General features: G+C 49.3%; 1 protein-coding gene across 7 annotated transcripts in view; it reads right to left on the reverse strand.

Annotated features, from left to right (window-relative positions):
- The window catches only part of PRRC2B (proline rich coiled-coil 2B), a 93835-nt gene extending 78951 nt beyond the window's left edge, over window positions 1–14884 (reverse strand). For 6 of the 7 annotated variants that reach the window (XM_087418905.1, XM_087418903.1, XM_087418901.1 and 3 more), the window contains exon 1: window positions 14702–14884. The gene's annotated coding sequence lies outside the window, so the exon portion shown is untranslated. The remainder of the gene's footprint in view (window positions 1–14701) is intronic. The other variant, XM_087418909.1, reaches the window with a different exon arrangement.
- Between the last annotated feature and the right edge of the window lie 3508 nt (window positions 14885–18392).

Here is an 18392-nt window from a genome sequence, read left to right on the forward strand (position 1 = left end):
AACGGATGTCAGCTCAGGGCTAATCTTTCTCACAAAAGAAAGAAAAGAAAAGAAAAAAAGAAAGGACAACCCTCATGTACTGCTGGTGGGTGTGCCAACCGGTACGATTACTGGAAAACTGGCAGCCGTCTACCAAAGGTCAACATAAACCTACCCTGTGACCCAGCACTTCCATTCCTAGGTATATACCCAACAGAACACAGACATACACGCATGGAAGCACATTGTAAGAAAGCCAATGGCAGCACTATTCAGAATAGCTCAAAATGGAAACAACCTAAAAGTCTATCACCATGATAGATATCACCAGAATGAATAAATATTATATTCACATAATGGAATTCTATTCAACAATGAGAACAAATAAACTCATACACAACACATAGATGAAATTCACAAATACAACGCTGAATGAAAGAAGCCAGATATGAAAGAGCAAGTCGTTTTATAAGGGTCAGGGGGACAACCCATAATGAAAATATGACCAGCATGAACTTACATATGCACAGTAATTTTAAAATGAAATAAGAAATCATTATAAAATTGGAAAAAATATATATCTCTATACCTTGATCGATCAAACCCACTCAAAATAGAGAGGATAGATGAAACGATTAAGGCAAATCAGCCAACATGTTCAAAAAGTGACATATAAGACTTTAAGGAAAATCCCAAATTCTGAAAAGCAAAAATCTCTGACCACAGTGCAAGAAAACAAAACATAATGAAAGTAGAAGTAAAACTAACGCTGCCAGTTGGAAAACCTAAAACTCTCTATTAAAACATTTTTGAATCAAAGGGGAATTCAAAAGCATGGCTGCAGAATACCTAGAAAATAGCATAAATGAAGGAAAGAACACTCCACATCCAAACTTTTAAAACAAAGACAAATTTGTACTCCAAGGAAATTTAATAATCTAAAAACTTTAAATTCCTTTTTTTTTTTTTTTAAAGATTTTATTTATTTATTTTTTTCCCTCCAAAGCCCCAGTAGATTGTTGTACGTCATAGTTGCACATCCTTCTAGTTGCTGTATGTGGGACGCGGCCTCAGCATGGCCGGAGAAGCAGTGCGTCGGTGCGCGCCCGGGGTCCGAACCCAGGCCGCCAGCAGCGAAGCGCGCGCACTTAACCGCTAAGCCACGGGGCCGGCCCTAAAAACTTTAAATTCCTAACAGAAAAGAATGAAATTAAATTAAGCATCCAATATCAGAAGTCAGAAAAAAGGCACAACTGAATGCGAAGGAAAGCAGAAACCACTAATGAAGAAAAAGCCAAAAGTAATTTAATGAATACATTTGAATAAAACTTAATTTAAAAATAGGAGTTCTTTGAAACAAGCAACACAACAGATAAACCACCAAAAGGTACTCATACCCTCATTTTATAGAGAAGACACCTCAGTGAGGTTAACTGACTGGCCCAAGGTCACGATCATCAAGTTAGGGCACTGCAAGGCCTGAACTTGAACCCAGACCAGCCTGACATCCAGGTCTGCTCTGAAGGTATGGGCACTAGAGAAACAAGGCCTGCTACTGTGATTATGAGGTCCACACTGTGGGCCCCAGAGGATAGCCACGTGGCCACCCAGGGGCCCTGAGGCCCAGGATACAACGCCCACAGCACTCCCAGGCTCCGCCAGTACTCCGGGGGCTGTGCTGGATGTGCAGTGCAAGTCTGGCCTGCGGTGGGGTGGGCTCTGAGCGGGCACCCATGGCCCCAGGGTGTGTGCCAGCTCCTCACCCACAGGGGTGTCTTGAGTCTCCCCAAGCACAGCACTTGCTGGATGGTCCCAGTGACCATTGTCATCGCACCCGATCAACTTAAACTCTGTGATGGCTCCTTTCTCCACGGGCGGTGGGGCCAGTCCCCACCCATCTAGCTCACAGGCACATAGGCTTGGGGTGAAGCCTGCAGAGGACTCTGGCCAGCAACCCATTTGCAGTCTGCAAAGAGTTACCGGCCTATCTCACCTTGTGAATATGCAGCTAATTTAGCAAGCAAAAAGAAAAAACAGTTTCAATATACAGTTGGGGATGGACAGTTGGACAGATGTGCCACGTGTAGGCCTCCCACTCCAGGGTCAAAATTTACCAAGGACCTGGCAAATGAAATATATAAGACACATAGCTCTATTTCAGTTTCTCCTTCCTTCTCCACCTCCAAATAATGGTGAATTAGCAAGCAAGAAGTCCTGAGCAAATGCTACCAAAATCTATGTTCTGTGTTGTAAAATCTGATTTAGTAGAGAACAGAAACTGGAGACAGCATTTGTATTGGATTGTTCCTTCTAACCAGATCAACAAAGCAGTTTCCGAGGGCCACTGACACATAAACAGAGACAGATGACTGAATCAGCTGGATTCACGCGAACCATCGGAGCCCCAGCACCAGGAGCCGGGGCACTCCGGATGGGTCTGCTTGTCCTGGGAGAAGCTCTTGCCAGGAAAGAGCCAATAATGCACCCAGCTGCCCAGTCCACGCGCAGACCACTCCCCCAGAGGTGTGTCTGTTTTTCAAATGTATATGGTTATCTTTGTAGTTAGTTATCTTTGTAACTAACTTTGTATCTTTGTAACGTGTAACTAGTAATACACGTTACTAATACACATACAGTATAACAAATTCAAATGATACTAAAGTGTGCAAGTCAATCCAACTCAAAAGGTAACCACTGTTAACGTGGTGGATATACTCCATGCCTTTTTTCTCAGCTTGCCCAAACCTATCTGCAGTCTGTGGTCTTCAATTTTTGTTCTACAAATGTGGGAAGTCACTATATTACGCTGCAACTTGCTTTCTTCTCTTAATATGCTGTGGTCATCTTTCCAAGAAAATACATACCAATCTGCCTCATTCTTTTTAATGCCTACATGGTATTTCACTGTGTAGCTGTGCCACGTTGTATTTACCCACTGCCCTACGGACAGACACATAAATTATTTCCAACGGTGTACTACGACACATAATGCTATAGCCAACACCCGAGGACATCTATCTTTACAAACTTGGGCCAACATTCGTCTACCATCTGATATTTCTATGAAGCACATTTTTAGTTTGTGACAAGCAAGTGAAAGGCAGGAAGAAAGGTGAAGAAAGAGAGAACTGTTTCCCCCCCCCCGACATAAACCAGCAGTGCGGCAGATCCCAGACCTTTAACTGGGTCAATTACTCAGAAATCAGATGCCCTCCAGGAGAAAATGCCCAGAGGGACACAGGACACAGGCCAATTAAAACAAAACAAAAAACCCACCTTCTTCTTCCAACCCTCCTCCAACTGTGGCAGCCACCTTCAACTTTGAGGAGGCAGAAAAGAGGCAACAGTGGCTTCCTCAGAAGCCCCAAAGGCGACTCCTTAGCAACAAACCATTCCACCTGGATGTAACGCCGCCCTCTAATCGGAGTGAGGAAATACTCCATCAAGCTGGCTGAATAATGATGCGGCTGTGCAGAGGATCCTGCCAAACTCTGCTGAGGTGGCTGTCCTTACCATCGCCCCTACTCACAGATGAGGAAACGGAGGCTCCAAGGTGAAGTAACAGGCCAAGGTCACTCAGTGCTCTTCTCACTCTATCCCACTGTCTCAGAGCTGGGCCCTGTGCTGTAGTGTGTTTGCTTATACAGAGGTGGTTCATCAACTCAGCCCCCACAAATCCACCCTCTCTGATGAAAATAAACAAATCCAAATATACTGAAGGCAGGGGGGCTAGAAGGGCTGAGCTGGTTTAAGTGACCTCTAACAGAGCCCAAAGGACTACACCCCCAGAACCCACGTGCTATTTATTCTCCAAGCCTCAGGCGCTAGAGGAAACTCAGGACGATTACAGTCACTGGGCCGCCAATCAGGCAAGACCAGGTCTGAAGCAACAACAAAGAACCACCCAAAAAGAAGGGCCTAGTGTTCCCCAGGGGCCTTTACAGGTATGCCAACCTGTCATCTCACCAAGGGAGAAAACAGGAACATGTGCCCTCACTGCAAATACACTAACTTTATTCATTTATTATTTACAATACACGAATACTACCAAGACCTTACCCACACTAATAGAACTCTATTCTCACAACTCCTGGACCCCTCCCCACTCCTAAACTATCACAGATGGTGCTGCCTCTTTACCCTAACAAGTTCACATCACAGAGCACACGGCTCACCCTGCCCATACCCCAAACTCTCGTGTCAATACCAAATCACTCAGATCTTTGGAAAGCAGCGCTTGTTAATTAAATCTACTCTTTGCCACTGCTAAGTATTACCAACACGACATTATGATTTGTCCAGGGTGGGCAAAGAATTACAATGGCCTTTTTTTTTTTTTCCCTTAAGAGGACAGGAAAGGACCACAGTGGTAATGCTGGGGAATCATACATAAAACACCTTTTACTTAGCTTTCTTTACATTAAGGTACACCTATAAACATTCGTATGTCCTCTTTCCGGTGGTCATTTCAGGTTTAGAACTTAATATGTAGTTAAAACATTCCCATTAGTGGAAAACAAAATCATTTTCAAGACAGCACTCATCTCGTGACCTTGAGGGATAGCGGGCAGGAAGGAACGACTTTTTCTACTTGGTGAGCTTCTGGAGCATTTGGGTTTCTTCTAACAAGTCTGTATTGTTAGTGTTACACTGTTTTTAAGGTCTCAGTAAACTGAGCAATATAGAATCAACACCTTATACTGTTTCTGAGCTGACTAGGTGCCATCGTCACCACAACACTAGGAGATAGCTTGCATAAACTTCCTATAGCGGGTAGGTTTCAGTGGTGGAAATGAACACATCTCTGCCTGACGCCAAATCAGGACAGCGGTCCACCTAGCTGAACAGCCTCCCTTGCACCCAGAGCCCATGAACTGCCTTCACATACCTATCTTTATTCCTCCCAAGACATTTACCTAAAACTTTCCAAGAACAGAACAGACTCAGCGTAAGGCAGCAGCCAGTGATCAAATGCTCTTGTTAGGTGGAGAGGGCTCCAATGCACCTGCCCCACGGGGAGGCCCTTGGTCAAGGTGTCTGAGCTCCTGGAGGTGAGCACAGGGCTATCTGATTTGGGTCTAAATCTTCAGCATACAGCACAAGGCTTAGCACACAATTAGAAACACCAACATCTAGTAAACAAACGAGCCCCAAGAGTATAAGCCTGCCTACTCCAAACCCCCAGGCTCTCGGCTGGTGCTGAATCCAGGAACCATTAATAGCTACTGTTGATTGAGAGCCTGCTTGCCTTGTGCCAGGTACCTTATAAACACTTCAGCGTACAACCCATTGAATCCTCCCCTCAGTTCTAGGAGGAAGGTGTTACTATCACATTTTGCAGACAAAGAGAATGGAGACTCCAAAAAATGAAATAATTTTAATCACCCAGCTTGCAAGAAGGCAGCTGACCTCAAAGCCAGGAGCTACTCTCCATCAGGAAAGGAGCAAGGGGAGGGGGCAAAGCATTCCCAACTCTCCCAGTGAATTCTCTCTGGGTTCAAGCTAACAATAACAACCCACAAGGGCCAGAGCAGCGTAATCCCAAACTGCACCTCTCCTGGGCACATAGCTCGCTGGAGCACAAATCCTTCCCCACCTGGTCTGATGAAACACCACCCAGGCATTTCCAGGGGCTTCGTTTCTGCAGTCATGTCACCCACTAGGTGTGATCTCCTAGAGTAACTAGAGGGGAAAGTCAGGGCCCAGAGGCCACATGGTTAGGAGGGGACTGAGCAGATCTGCACGACAGCCATTATCAGGAGACGCAACAGAGGACTGGCCTGCAAATAAATGCCACAGTCAGAAATATTAACAGCAACAAAACAACCAAGAGCTGCGAAATGTGAGCCTCAGAAATCTCCAGAGGGGCCATGTGACAACTCCAAATGGAGGAGGTCTCTGAATTTTCTCTGCCAGGCTCTAGTGTACAAAGGCTGGAAGAAATCATCTGTGCCAAGTACCATTATTTAGTTGATACTGAAAATCAAACTGAGACCTGGCAACCTGTGGCTCTCTACCACCCCCTGAAGTCCCCACTGGGCCTCACCTATTGAGACGCCCAGGCCACTCCTTCCACAGCCTCTTCTGCACTGGAAGACCAGAGAACACCGTTTCTGATACGCTTGCCCATACTGATCAAAACCAAAGAGCTACACTGACCGTGGTAAGCGTGGAACAACCACTGCTCCTGATTTGGGAAATGTGCACACCCAAATGACCCCAAAAGGCTATTCTTCCAGAGAAGCCCACAAAGTTCAGAAACACCCACTCTCATATACTACTGTATATATACTGACACAACGTTTTTTGAATTGAGCAGAATTCTTACCAAAACACTATTCAACGGCCTATTCAAGGGGAAGAGTCCACCCTACAGAAACATACTCTCACATGCTATTATATACAAACTATATAATGTTTTCAAAGAGAAATTTTGCAGAAGATTACCATAATTGTGTAACATCCAAAAATTAGAAATAGCCCAAATGTCCACCAATAGGAAATGGGTTAAATCAAGTATATCCATAAAACGTTCTCTGCAGTTGCTAAAACAGATGATGTAATCCATCTCTACGGGTTGTTGCAAAGCACATCAAGACATTTTATTAAGTGAAAAGGGCAGCGTGCTTTAATAAGAATATAAATACGTGTATGTGAATAATGTGCATAATTTTTTTTCTGCAAGGAATCACAAGAAACTTCTCATAGTGGTTTCCTTTCAGAGAGATTGGGGAAGAACTCTTATACCTTTCAATACAGCTTGAATTTTCTAATTACTTTTTTTAAAAACTCAACTGATGGGCCGGCTCTGTGGCTTAGCGGTTAAGTGCGCGCGCTCTGATGCTGGCGGCCCGGGTTCGGATCCCGGGCGCGCCCCGAGGCACCACTTCTCCGTCCAACGCGAGGCCGAGTCCCACGTACAGCAACTAGAAGGATGTGAACCTATGACATACAACTATCTACTGCGGCTTTGGGGGGAAAAAAAATGAATAAATAAAGTCTTTAAAAAAAATAAAAAATAAAAAAAAAATAAAAATAAAAACTCAACTGGGAGTATCTGGGCCATGGGATTATGAGCTATCTTTGTTTTCTTCTTCATACACTTGTATGTTTTTCTTAAACCTATTAAATATTTTTAAAACATTAAAAATGTGGTGGATCTGTATATATTAATGTGGAAAAATGCTCATATGTTTGAAAATGAAAGTTGTCATATAAGAAAGAATAGTATGATCCCATTTTTGTTTTTTAAAAAACCTACCTACGAAGGGCCATATTTACGTATGCATTCAGAATCTAGAAGGATAAACACACCAAGCTGTAGATGGTGGCTACCACCTGGGAAGCTGGAGGGAAGAGCTTTCATTTTTCTTCGTACACTTGCTTTTTCCTTTTTTTTAATGAGTATGTATACTTTTGTAATTAATTTTATATCAAAAAAATTCCACTTTATGCTCAGGACAACATTCCACTCTCCCCAACTATTTCTGAACACTCGGCCCATTCAGGCCCACGGACAGGTCAGCCAGGCAGCAGTCACGGTGCCCCCTCCCAGACAGGCCCTTGTTTTCTGTACCGCCTGGAACAGAGCAGTTCTTTAAGCTCTGAACTGTATGTAAACAACACCTGCCCAAAAAAGCTCTGGAAGACACAAAGGAACCATGCAAAGAGTGCTGGAGATGACCTCCTTTTCCCAGTTGGTCCTGCAGCAATCCATCCCATCACTCTATACAGAGATGATCTGGAAGTATGTCGGGAGAGTCAACTCGGAATTCTCAGAGCCAAAGTCCTATATGCCCTCCCCTGGGCTGGCCACTGCCCACCTGAGGGCACTTGGTTCACAGTCAAAGGGCTTGGGCACTCTGGAAAGCAAGCTGACCCACAAGCTCTCTGCGGCCCGTACATTTCTTTTTTTAAAGATTTATTTATTTATTTTCACCCCAAAGCCCCAGTAGATAGTTGTATGTCATAGTTGCACAGCTTTCTAGTTGCCGTATGTGGGACGCGGCCTCAGCGTAGCCAGAGAAGCGGTGCGTCGGTGTGCGCCCGGGATCCGAACCCGGGCCGCCAGCATCAGAGAGCACGCACTTAACCAGTAAGCCACAGGGCCGGCCCGGCCCGTACATTTCTGATTTCAACTTAGAATCACATTTTTAATACTCCAGGGCTGGTCATACTATTTTCAAGAGGTGCTTATTTCAAGTCTGCTACATTTCCCAGAAGGCCTTTCCTGACCACCCCACACCCAGGCTGAGTCGGGCTTGCTCCCTGGTGGGCTCCCACAGGACCCTCTGATGTGGCTCCATCCTTCATCCTACACATGTTGCTGGAGCACCCTCCGTGTTAGACACAGACCAGTGAGGAGTGGGAAGCAACAGAATTCTGCTTCATGGTGTACTCACTCACTCAACCGGGGGAAAAGGACGATTCAATAAATGAAAATAAAACTGTATTTCTCAGTTGTTGCCCAACAACAGACGAATGGATAAACAAATTGTGATACATGTGTGTATATAATGAAACGCTACTCAGCCTTAAAAAGGAATGGAATTCTGCCACATGCTCCAACACGGGTGAACCTTGAAAAAATTATGCTAAGCGAAATAAGCCAGACACAAAAGGACATGTACTGGATGATTCCACTTATATGAGGGCCCTAGAGTAGTCAAACTCAGAGACACAAAGTGGGACAGTGGGTCCAGGGGCGGGGCAGGGGGAATGGGGAGCTGTTGCTTGACGGGTGCAGAGCTCCAGTTTGGAAAGATGATCAAGTTCTAGAGATGGATGGCAGTTGCACAACACTGTGAAGGTACTTAATATCACTGAACTGTACACTAAAAAATGGTTAAAATCGGGGCTGGCTCCATGGCGCAGCGGTTAAGTTTGCGTGCTCCACTGCGGCGGCCCGGGGTGCACAGGTTCGGATCCCGGGTGCGCACTGATGCACCGCTTGTCAAGCCATGCTGTGGTAGCGTCCCATATAAAACAGAGGAAGATGAGCACAGATGTTAGCCCAGAGCCAGTCTTCCTCAGCAGAAAGAGGAAGATTGGCAACATAAGTTAGCTCAGGGCTAATCTACCTCACACACAAAAAGAACAGTTAAAATGGTAAATTTTGTTATGTATGTTTTACCACAATAAAATAATTGTTTAAAAAAACTGTATTTAGGGCCGGCCCCGTGGCTTAGCGGTTAAGTGTGCGTGCTCCGCTACTGGCGCCCGGGGTTTGGATCCCGGGCGTGCACCGACGCACTGCTTCTCCGGCCATGCTGAGGTCGCGTCCCACATACAGCAACTAGAAGGATGTGCAGCTATGACATACAACTATCTACTGGGGCTTTGGGGGAAAAAAATAAATAAATAAAATTATTTAAAAAAAATTAAAAAAAAAAAAAAAAAAAAACTGTATTTAAAGTTGTGAAAAGAGCTACAAAGAAAAGCAATAGTGGCTAGGAAAGAACGTGGGTGATGACGAAGTTAGGCTGCGGGGTTCCTGAAGGCCTCTTTAAGGAGGTGCCCGCCTGCTCCCCACTGGACCATGAGCTCCTGAGACACGACGTGGGGCATCCACATCTGTGTCCCCAGAATAATAAATGTTTAAGTCAAGACATCTGTCCAGATTCAAACCTTTAAAAGGAGTAAGACCCCTAACCCCACTCCTCAAAGGGCTTAGCCAGGACTGAGACGCCCAAAGCTCAGGGGTCCATGAAGGAAGTCACCCTGTACTGAAGGCTGGAGACAAAAGTGACAAGGGCTGAACTGTGCCGAAGAAAACTGGAGAAGGAGCCTGCACACTCTCTGACCCCTGGAAACTCCGCTTATGGGAAATAATCAGCGATGGGGACCTTGATTGACATGCAAGGGGACTCCCAAAAGTTTCATTTATAAGAAGGAAAAATGGGTAACAACAATCTAAATGTCTAATAAGAGGATTAAATTATGACACGTCCATATAATAGCAATTATGTGATTATTAGAAAATCATGTTTTCAATCACTTAGGGAAATATACTGTAACATTAAGAGGAACTATAAACTGTGAAGTGTATACAGTAGTTTTCTAATTTTGAATGAACACAATCAAAGAAATACATCAGTCTTTACTGTAGTTATCTCTGAATGGTGAGGTTACAGGTGATTTGTATTTTTATTTTCATCCTTATTCTTTTCAGTACTTTCCATTTTTTTTCAGTGAAAATGTTACTTTTATCAATGAGGAAAAACTTACTTAAAGGGCCTTACACAATGCCTGGCAAACAGTAGATGCTCAAGGAGTACCTGTCGCGTGACAGGGACCTTTAAAAGCAATCAACGCTGCTTTTACAACACCACAAAGAGGAAAGGGCTGATGGTTTTCTCAGAAAGGAGGATGCAAGGATACAGAGCAGAGCTACAAAACCAGAGGCAGAGGGGGGAGCGGAAGGAAGTAGTCAGGGAGAGAACTTGAAGGACCACCAGCAACTTATGAACGACTTCATTCTGCCCACAGACACCTCCAGCTGCACGCAGAGCTTTACAAACCAGCGCTGCTGCTGGCACCTTACAGAAGCAACCCAGCTCTCAGCTCAGGCTGCACGGAAAAAATCAACAAGTACAGCTAAGAACAACACTCCTCCAAGACTTCTGGCTCAAGGCACTAAGGCAAGCCTTCCTCCTGGTGCAGAGATGGCCCCCCCCCCCACCCACAGAGAGAAACAGCGATAGCACCGACAGCGAAGCCCAGGTCTTCCAGCTCCCAGGTGAGGGGGCCCAGTCCAAGGGGCACCTTTTAAACCTAAAAGCGTGTCATCAACAATTCTATTTCACTAGAAAGCTCACCATCTCTCATCTCTCCTATTTCCAGCACCACAGGCAATGCCTCTCTCTTTGTCCAAACGACAGACCCAAGGTTCCTCTGGCTATACAAGTCCCAGAAAAATATCTTAAGAAAGAACTGGAGGAGCTGGCCCTGTGGCGTAGTGGTTAAGTGCGCGCGCTCCGCTGCTGGCGGCCCAGGTTCGGATCCCGGGCGCGCACCTACGCACCGCTTCTCCAGCCATGCTGTGGCGGTGTCCCACATAACGTAGAGGAAGATGGGCACGGATTTTAGCCCAGGGCCAGTCTTCCTCAGCAAAAGTTAAAAAAAAAAAGGAGGCTAGGCATGGATGGTAGCTCAGGGCTGATCTTCCTCACCAAAAAAAAAAAAAAAAAACGAACAAACTTAGTTACGATTTGAAAAGACAGTCTGGTTAGCCCTGACTAAAATCTGAGATTCAAGGCACATTGCCCAACAGATCTCTGCTGGAAATGTTATTTTTCAAGGGGAATGCATTGCTTTAAAATCTAGTGTAGACAGGCTCTATTTAATACCTGCCTGCCCATAACAAGATACATACATTTGGTAGCAGAGAAGCCTCATGATCAAATTGAGAAATGTATGTACTGGCCCACCTGGCCTATTCTGGTTTGAAACAGAAACCAACACAAAAATGATCAATCTGAAATGGTAGAATAATGAGGCATATAACCAACATAGAGCCATTAGCAACATGAGTCAGTACTTTGTGCAAGGCAAAAAAAAAAAAAACCTTGAAAGTACAATAAAATAATCCTTCAGAAAAAAAAAACAGAACTGAAATATAAAAGAGGGTGGGGGATGGTGAGCGGGCCAACCAAAAGGCATAACAAAAAAATCCCTTGGCCAGGCCCCAGGCAACTTGACCGTGCTGGAACTAGTTCTGACTTGCCATTCCTGAAATTCCACTCTCCCAAGGATTTCTGGCTCTTCCTTCCCCAGGCTCTCTTTCTACTCATTTGGGCTCCAAGGAGACTGGACAGGACCCAGGGTGACATAGGAGATGGGAGGACCCCACAAGGGCCTAGGACAAGGTCCCTCCACTGGACAAGCAGCCTCAGGATAACTGAAATTCACAAGTAATCAAAAAGGTTGGTGGCAGGGTGAGGCGATTCATCTCCTTCCCTAAACAACCAGCTAACAAGCAGTCCAGAGCCAGACTGAGCAGGAACGAAATCCGATAGAAAGGATGGGCCAAGAGGCGGGAAGTGGGGAAAACTGAAAGGGTGACATGACCCCACTAAGATGTCTCAGTCCCACAGCCAAGGAGGCCTGGAGGCGGTTCCAAACCTCCAAGGTTTAAACAAAACAGAACAAAGCAAAACAAAACCAAGATGGTTGTGGGAACAGAAAAATGAACGAAAACAAATTTCCCACTAGACTGCAGAACCACTCTACGTCCAAGCAGACAGTTCCAGGGCCGTTTACAAATAAGCTACAGGTTGGGCGCAGAGGTAACCCGGGTCTCAGCCCCCACCTGTGGCCAAGACTGGGTCAGTCTCCCCCACATTAGTCTCAGTCTTTCCTATGGCCTCCAATAAACAGCAGACGCCCAAGTTTGGCTGAGCAGCCTAGCTCTTCTAGGCCATTCTAGTGCTTCCAGGCAACTGAGTGGTAGTCGTGATACCACAACATTCGCTGGGGATAGAATTTGGGGTGAGGAGGTCACAGTTCCGTCAACCAGGAGAATAGGAGGAAAAAAATCAAAAATTAGAAGAGACCAAGAAAACTAGGTAACCAACAAAAACAACTTATATTTTCATCATCCTCTGATGGATGGAAGCACTTTGCTACAAACAGTATGTGAGGCTCCCTCCCAAGAGCCCCAACAGATACCCAAGGCAAGGCATAATTATTCCCATTTTACAGATGCAGGAGCTGAGGCTCAGAGACTTGCCTAAGGTAATCAGATGAGGACCAGATTCCAGGCTCCAAGAGACATACTTGTCTGAAGAAGCAGAGGCTCCCCAAATGATTATGCCATTCCCCAAAGTAAGCAGTTATCCTCAAAAAGCAGGCCTCCCTGGGCCTCTGTTTGTTGTCCTTAGTATCCTGTACTCCTCCAGCTCTGCCCTAAACTGAGCTGTAGGAACAGCGTCGGAAGGGGCAGGCACCGCGGACGCAAGGACAGAGACCCATTATCACACAACTCAGACCGATTTAGTCCTTGAGGGGCTCCAAATGCTACTCTTTCCCACCCCTGCCTCCCCACAGAGGCCCAGCACTGAATAAGCCAGCGCCCAGTGATGTTTTGTGCTTTGAATTCCTTCTCTCCATCCATGCCCTAGCCTAGAACCTGTGGCATCCGCAGGATGGCTCAGCCCTATGGGTGGCACCACAAGTGGCTAACTTCCATCCTAGGACTTGTTGGCAGTTACACAAACAGTTGTACGAGAAACAACCACTGAGCAACAACTGTGTGCCTCTACTAGGTCCTTCACCATCTTCCCTATGAGGTGGACGACGCAATGTCCCTATTTATTCCAGTGAAGGCTCCCAGAACCTCAGAGGTCTCTGAGAGAAGAGGGATTTGCACCCCAAAGCCTGGGCCTCCCGAGTCCCACCTTACACCACAGTGCTGTGCAGAGACATGCAGCTTTTTGCTGCAGCTGGATTTGGAAAAACCATGCTAAGACTTCAAATCGATGGTTACAAACACCAAACTGGATGATAATGTATAAAGCCACATAAAATGCACACAAAACCTTACAGGAAACAAAAAAATCTGAGGCACAGTTTAACAATCCTGTAAGCCAAAGGCTTCCAAAGGTTTCTCCCAGGCAGCCATTTAGCAAATGACACACTCCGGAGAGGCTCCCCAGCCCCGCTTCCCCCACTTCCTTCAAGCTAACCATTCTCTCGAAAAACACCTCCTCTTCTTGCTAGAGGTGGGCTCGGAATTCCCACGATATGTAGAAAGAGGAAAAAAAAGAAAATAAAAACACCCCCCAATTTGATACAGACAAATCCGCTCTTCAGAGGCCCACGATTTCAACAGTGCTGTTTCTTACTTAGAAGGGAGAGAGTAGGGAAAAGAGAAAAAACAAGGGAGGAAAAAAAATCCATCTGGCAGGCCCTGAGTAGCGACATCCTGTTTATTATTAAACGTTTTCAGCAATAGAGCACTAAGAATTTTGAAAATAATCCTTTGGTTCGCGCACTCAACCCCGACCGTCTCCGGCAGCTGTGTCCCCCTACCCTCGCCCCCTGCACACAGGCCACCAGCCCCTGACCACCAACTTCGGTGACACTCGGGGGGGACCTGCCCACCCCGCGCCCCGAAACAGCGCTGCGACTGCCATCGCCAGCCCCGCGGCCCAGAGGGTCGCCCGAGCCCGGAATGCCCCTCGGGGTGCTGTTTCTAAAAGTATGCAAGATGGGGCGGCGGGGGGGCGGGCAGGAAACCAGCCCCGCCGCCTCCGGACCGGAGGCGTTCGCGGCCGCCCGAGCTGGGGGCGGAAAGGCGACGCCCGGCCCTCGGGGGGGCCTCCGCACCCCCAGTCCCTTCCCCGGGGGCCCCGGCCGCGCCGCGCCCAGGCCCGGCCTCCGGGGACGGCGAGGAGCGGCCCCGACCCCGCCGCCGCCCGCCCGAGCCGAGGCCGCGCGGCGCCGCCACAACAATGGCGAGCGGGCCCGGGCCGCCCTCCCGCCCGGCGCCCAGGCCGCCAGGCCCGGCCCCGCAGCCCTCGCCCAGGCCGGCTGGCCAACGGCGGCGGGCGGGGCGCGGCGAGGCCGGCGCTCGCGGACAAAGGTCGGCCGGGCCCGGCTCGCCGCTGTCAGTCAGCCGCGCCGAGACAAAGCCGGCCGGGCCGCGCCGCCGCGCCGCCTCCATCTTAGCGCCGCGCCCGCCCCGCGCCCCGGCCCCGCGCCGCCCCGCGCCCCGGCCCACCTGGTCTGGTTCCGCGGGCGCGACTGGGCCGGGCGATGGCGGTCGGGCGGCCGTCGGGCGCGGAGGCGGCGGGATGGCGGCGGATTGCGAGGCAGCGGCGCGACTGCTCGCTCGCTCGCTCCCTCCCTCCGGGGCTCGCTCGGCGCTCGCTCGCTGGAGCCTCGGAGCCTGTGTCTCGCCGCTCGCCTCCCTCTCGCGCTCGGCTCCCCGCCCCCCGCCTGCCGCCGCCCCCGCCTCCTCCGGCCTCCTCCTCGTGCCGCCGCCGCCGCCCGCAGCCGCGCCTCTGCCCGCGCAGCGCCCCCTGCCGCGCCTCCCGGGTCGGCCGCGCGCCCGCCCCGCCCCGGGCCCGAGGGGGCTGGGGCCCGGGAGGGGGAGGGGTACGAAAGAGGGGGGCTGGGGCCCGGGAGGAGGGGTACGTGAGGGGGCGGGGGGCCGGGGAGCGGGAGGAGTACTGAGAGGGGGGCTGGGGGCCCCGGAGGGGGAGGGGTACGTGAGGGGGCTGGGGCCCTGGAGGAGGGGTACTGAGGGGGCTGGGGGCCCGAGAGGAGGAGGGGTAATGGGGGCCTGGGGGCCGGGGAGGGGTACGAGGGGGCTGGGGACCCGGGAGGGGAGGGGTACTGAGAGGGGGCTGGGGGCCCCGGAGGAGGGGTACGTGAGGGAGGGCTGGGGGCCCGGGAGGGAGGGGTACTGAGAGGGGGCTGGGGCCCTGGAGGGGAGGGGTACTGAGGGCCTGGGGGCCCGAGAGGGGAGGGGTAATGGGGGCCTGGGGGCCGGGGAGGGGTACGAGGGGGCTGGGGACCCGGGAGGAGGGGTAATGGGGGCCTGGGGGCCGGGGAGGGGTACGAGGGGGCTGGGGGCCCGGGAGGGGTAATGAGAGGGGGCTGGGTGCCCGGGAGGAGAAGGGGTGTGGGAGAGGGAGAGCTATGGGGAGGGAGAGCTATGGGAAGGGAGAGGGAGGGGAGAGGCAGGCGGGGCACTGGAATGGGAGAGGATACAGGAGGAGGGGGCTGGGAAGGGGGAGGGGCCCCGCTAAGGAGAAAGGGCCCGGAGGAGGAGCCAGGGAAACTAGGGTAGGGAGCCGGGAAACGGGGTCTTGGTAGCGGGGAAACTCGGGATTGGGGCTCCGGGAAGGGGGAGAGAAGGGGGAGGGGCCGAGAGAGGGGGGGGCTTGGAGGAGGAGGAGGGCCAGGGGAGGGGGTGGGGCGAGGCCAAGGAAGAGTAGTGCAGAAGAAGGGGGGCTAGGATAGAGGGGACCGGGGGAGGCAGAGGGCGGAGAACCGCGGTCTGCGCCCCCTCCCCTTCAGAACTGCAGCGCCTCCTGACTTGCTGTGAGCCCGGATTTTGCTACAATATGTATATGATACATGCGCGTAAAGGAAACAGAAATAATAGATTATTAATTCAAAAGCAACGTTGTTACACAATGTAGATACTTTATCCCATTTTTGTAACATGAAAAATCAACCAATTCGAGAGAGAGAGAGAGAGAGAGAGAGAGAGAGAGAGAGAGAGAGAGAGAGAGAGAGAGACTGAGTGTGTGTGTATTTGTGTGAATGCAAAACAAAAGCCCTAGGAGAATGCCCTCGGCTCTTGGTTACTTGTGCGGTCTGAGGTCGGGAGAGTTGAGGAAGATTCTTGCTTTTTATTCTAGATACTTTGGCAATTTGGAAAACAAACAATTTGAAAAAGCAGTGTAGGTGGAGCCTGGAATCCAAGTCACCTGGCGCCCCTCTCTGACGCTGGTCCTTGTCCACAGATGCAGTAAACGCCAGCCGCAGGCCATGCTCTGTGTGAAATGGCTTGGAGTGGTTTGTCTCATTTAATCCCAACCCTGGGGCAGATATTATTGTTCCAATTCACGGTGAGAAAATGGAGACTCTGAGAGGTTAAGTAATTTGCCCAAGGCCACACAGCTAGACCTGGGAGAAAAGTTAGCCCACTTCAGCCTCACTAAGGATAGGGTCAGGTTTAGCACTGAGCACAGTGCCTGGCACACAGTAGGTGCTCAATAAATATTGGTTGGTTTGTTGAATGGAGGAATGAGTGGCCGTTGACCTTATTGGCTGTGAGGTAAGGGACTCGCGGACACACCAAGAATCAGGAGGTTACCTGTTTTTATTATCTGGCGTGAGGATCCAACAAGATGAAATGCTTGGAGGGCCTTGAGTGCTCTGGGAAGACGGAGGAGGAAATATTAAAGACACAGGGAGGAGAAAGTCGAGTCAACAAGGGCTCTGCTCCTCCTGCAGATCTGGAAGGGGACCGACGCCCTCTGGGGACAGCGAGGGCTGCTAAGTCCCTGGGAGTCAAATGGCAGCAGATGCTTCACTTATACCAAAACACCCAAGGGTTTTTGTCCTGGGTTCAGGGAATCCTTTTCTTTGTGCACTTCTCCGAGTGACAACAACAAGTACTGTTTACGGAGCACCTTTTCTGGGCTGGGCACGCTGCTAAGTCCTTTACGAGAGATAACTTAGTTAATACTTGGGAGATGGTTCTTATTGTTCCCACTTTATAAATAAGGAGATTGAGGTCAGAAGTTAGGTGACCTTAAGTAAAGTCACAAATGACGTGAGACAAGGATTTGAACCCAGCAGTGCCAGTCTTGGCAGTTTGAGGCTTTCCGAGGAACAGCAAGGCTAAAATGCTGGGAGAGGTATGGGAGCTATTGTCTGTGGGCTGCGGCTCCGCCAGGGCTGGCACCTGGGGTTTCTCCAGGACTGGGAAGGTGCCCCTCCAAGATCTCCCAGAACTCAGGCCCCGGGGAGTACAGAGGAAGGAAGGAGGAGGGAGAGAGCAGAGCATAAGGGCTGGACCAAGGCTGGACCTTTGGGTCATTTAGCCCCAAGAGACTCCCTGCCAGGTAGGGGGGACATTCAAGGAGACATTTCTTTTTTTTTTTTTCTCTTTTTCTCCCCAAAGCCCCAGTAGATAGTTGTATGTCATAGTTGCACATCCTTCCAGTTGCTGTATGTGGGACGCGGCCTCAGCATGGCCGGAGAAGCAGTGTGTCGGTGAACACCCGGGATCCGACCCTGGGCCGCCAGTAGCAGAGCTTGCACACTTAACCGCTAAGCCACGGGGCCGGCCCCAAGGAGACATTTCTTATCATCAAAGTTTCTCTAAAGGAGGCAGGAACTGTCCAGAGCCGGAATATTGAAAGAGAGTAAGGAACAGGGCCGGCCGCGTGGCTTAGCGGTTAAGTGCGTGCGCTCCGCTATTGGCGGCCCAGGGTCGGATCCCGGGTGTTCACCGACACACTGCTTCTCCGGCCATGCTGAGGCCGCGTCCCACATATAGCAACTGGAAGGATGTGCAACTATGACATACAACTATCTACTGGGGCTTTGGGGGAAAAAAAAAGAAAGTAAGGAACAAGTGGGCCAAGCAGTACAAGGTTGGGAAGAGTTGGCGTGAACCAATGAGCACGAGTTTATTTAGTTTTTGCTATTTTTTTCCTTTTAAATATTAGGAAACTTGCAATTCTGCTTATGGGTGGAGAAATCTCTTCACACCCCGAAACGGAGCCAGAGGAGGAATTTCACTCATCCCTCATGGATTAATGCAGATTTTATGTATAGATAATTTTATTTTTCCCAAAATGTGATCACTGTTTTTTGTTACACTGAAATTTAATATTTTTGTATAATGCTTTTAAATGTATTTCTTTATCCATGATTTTCTTTTTTAA

Source organism: Ceratotherium simum, chromosome 29 (genome assembly GCF_057802395.1).
Source record: "Ceratotherium simum simum isolate JZ-2026a chromosome 29, ASM5780239v1, whole genome shotgun sequence".
In the NCBI taxonomy this organism is placed as follows: Eukaryota; Metazoa; Chordata; class Mammalia; order Perissodactyla; family Rhinocerotidae; genus Ceratotherium; species Ceratotherium simum.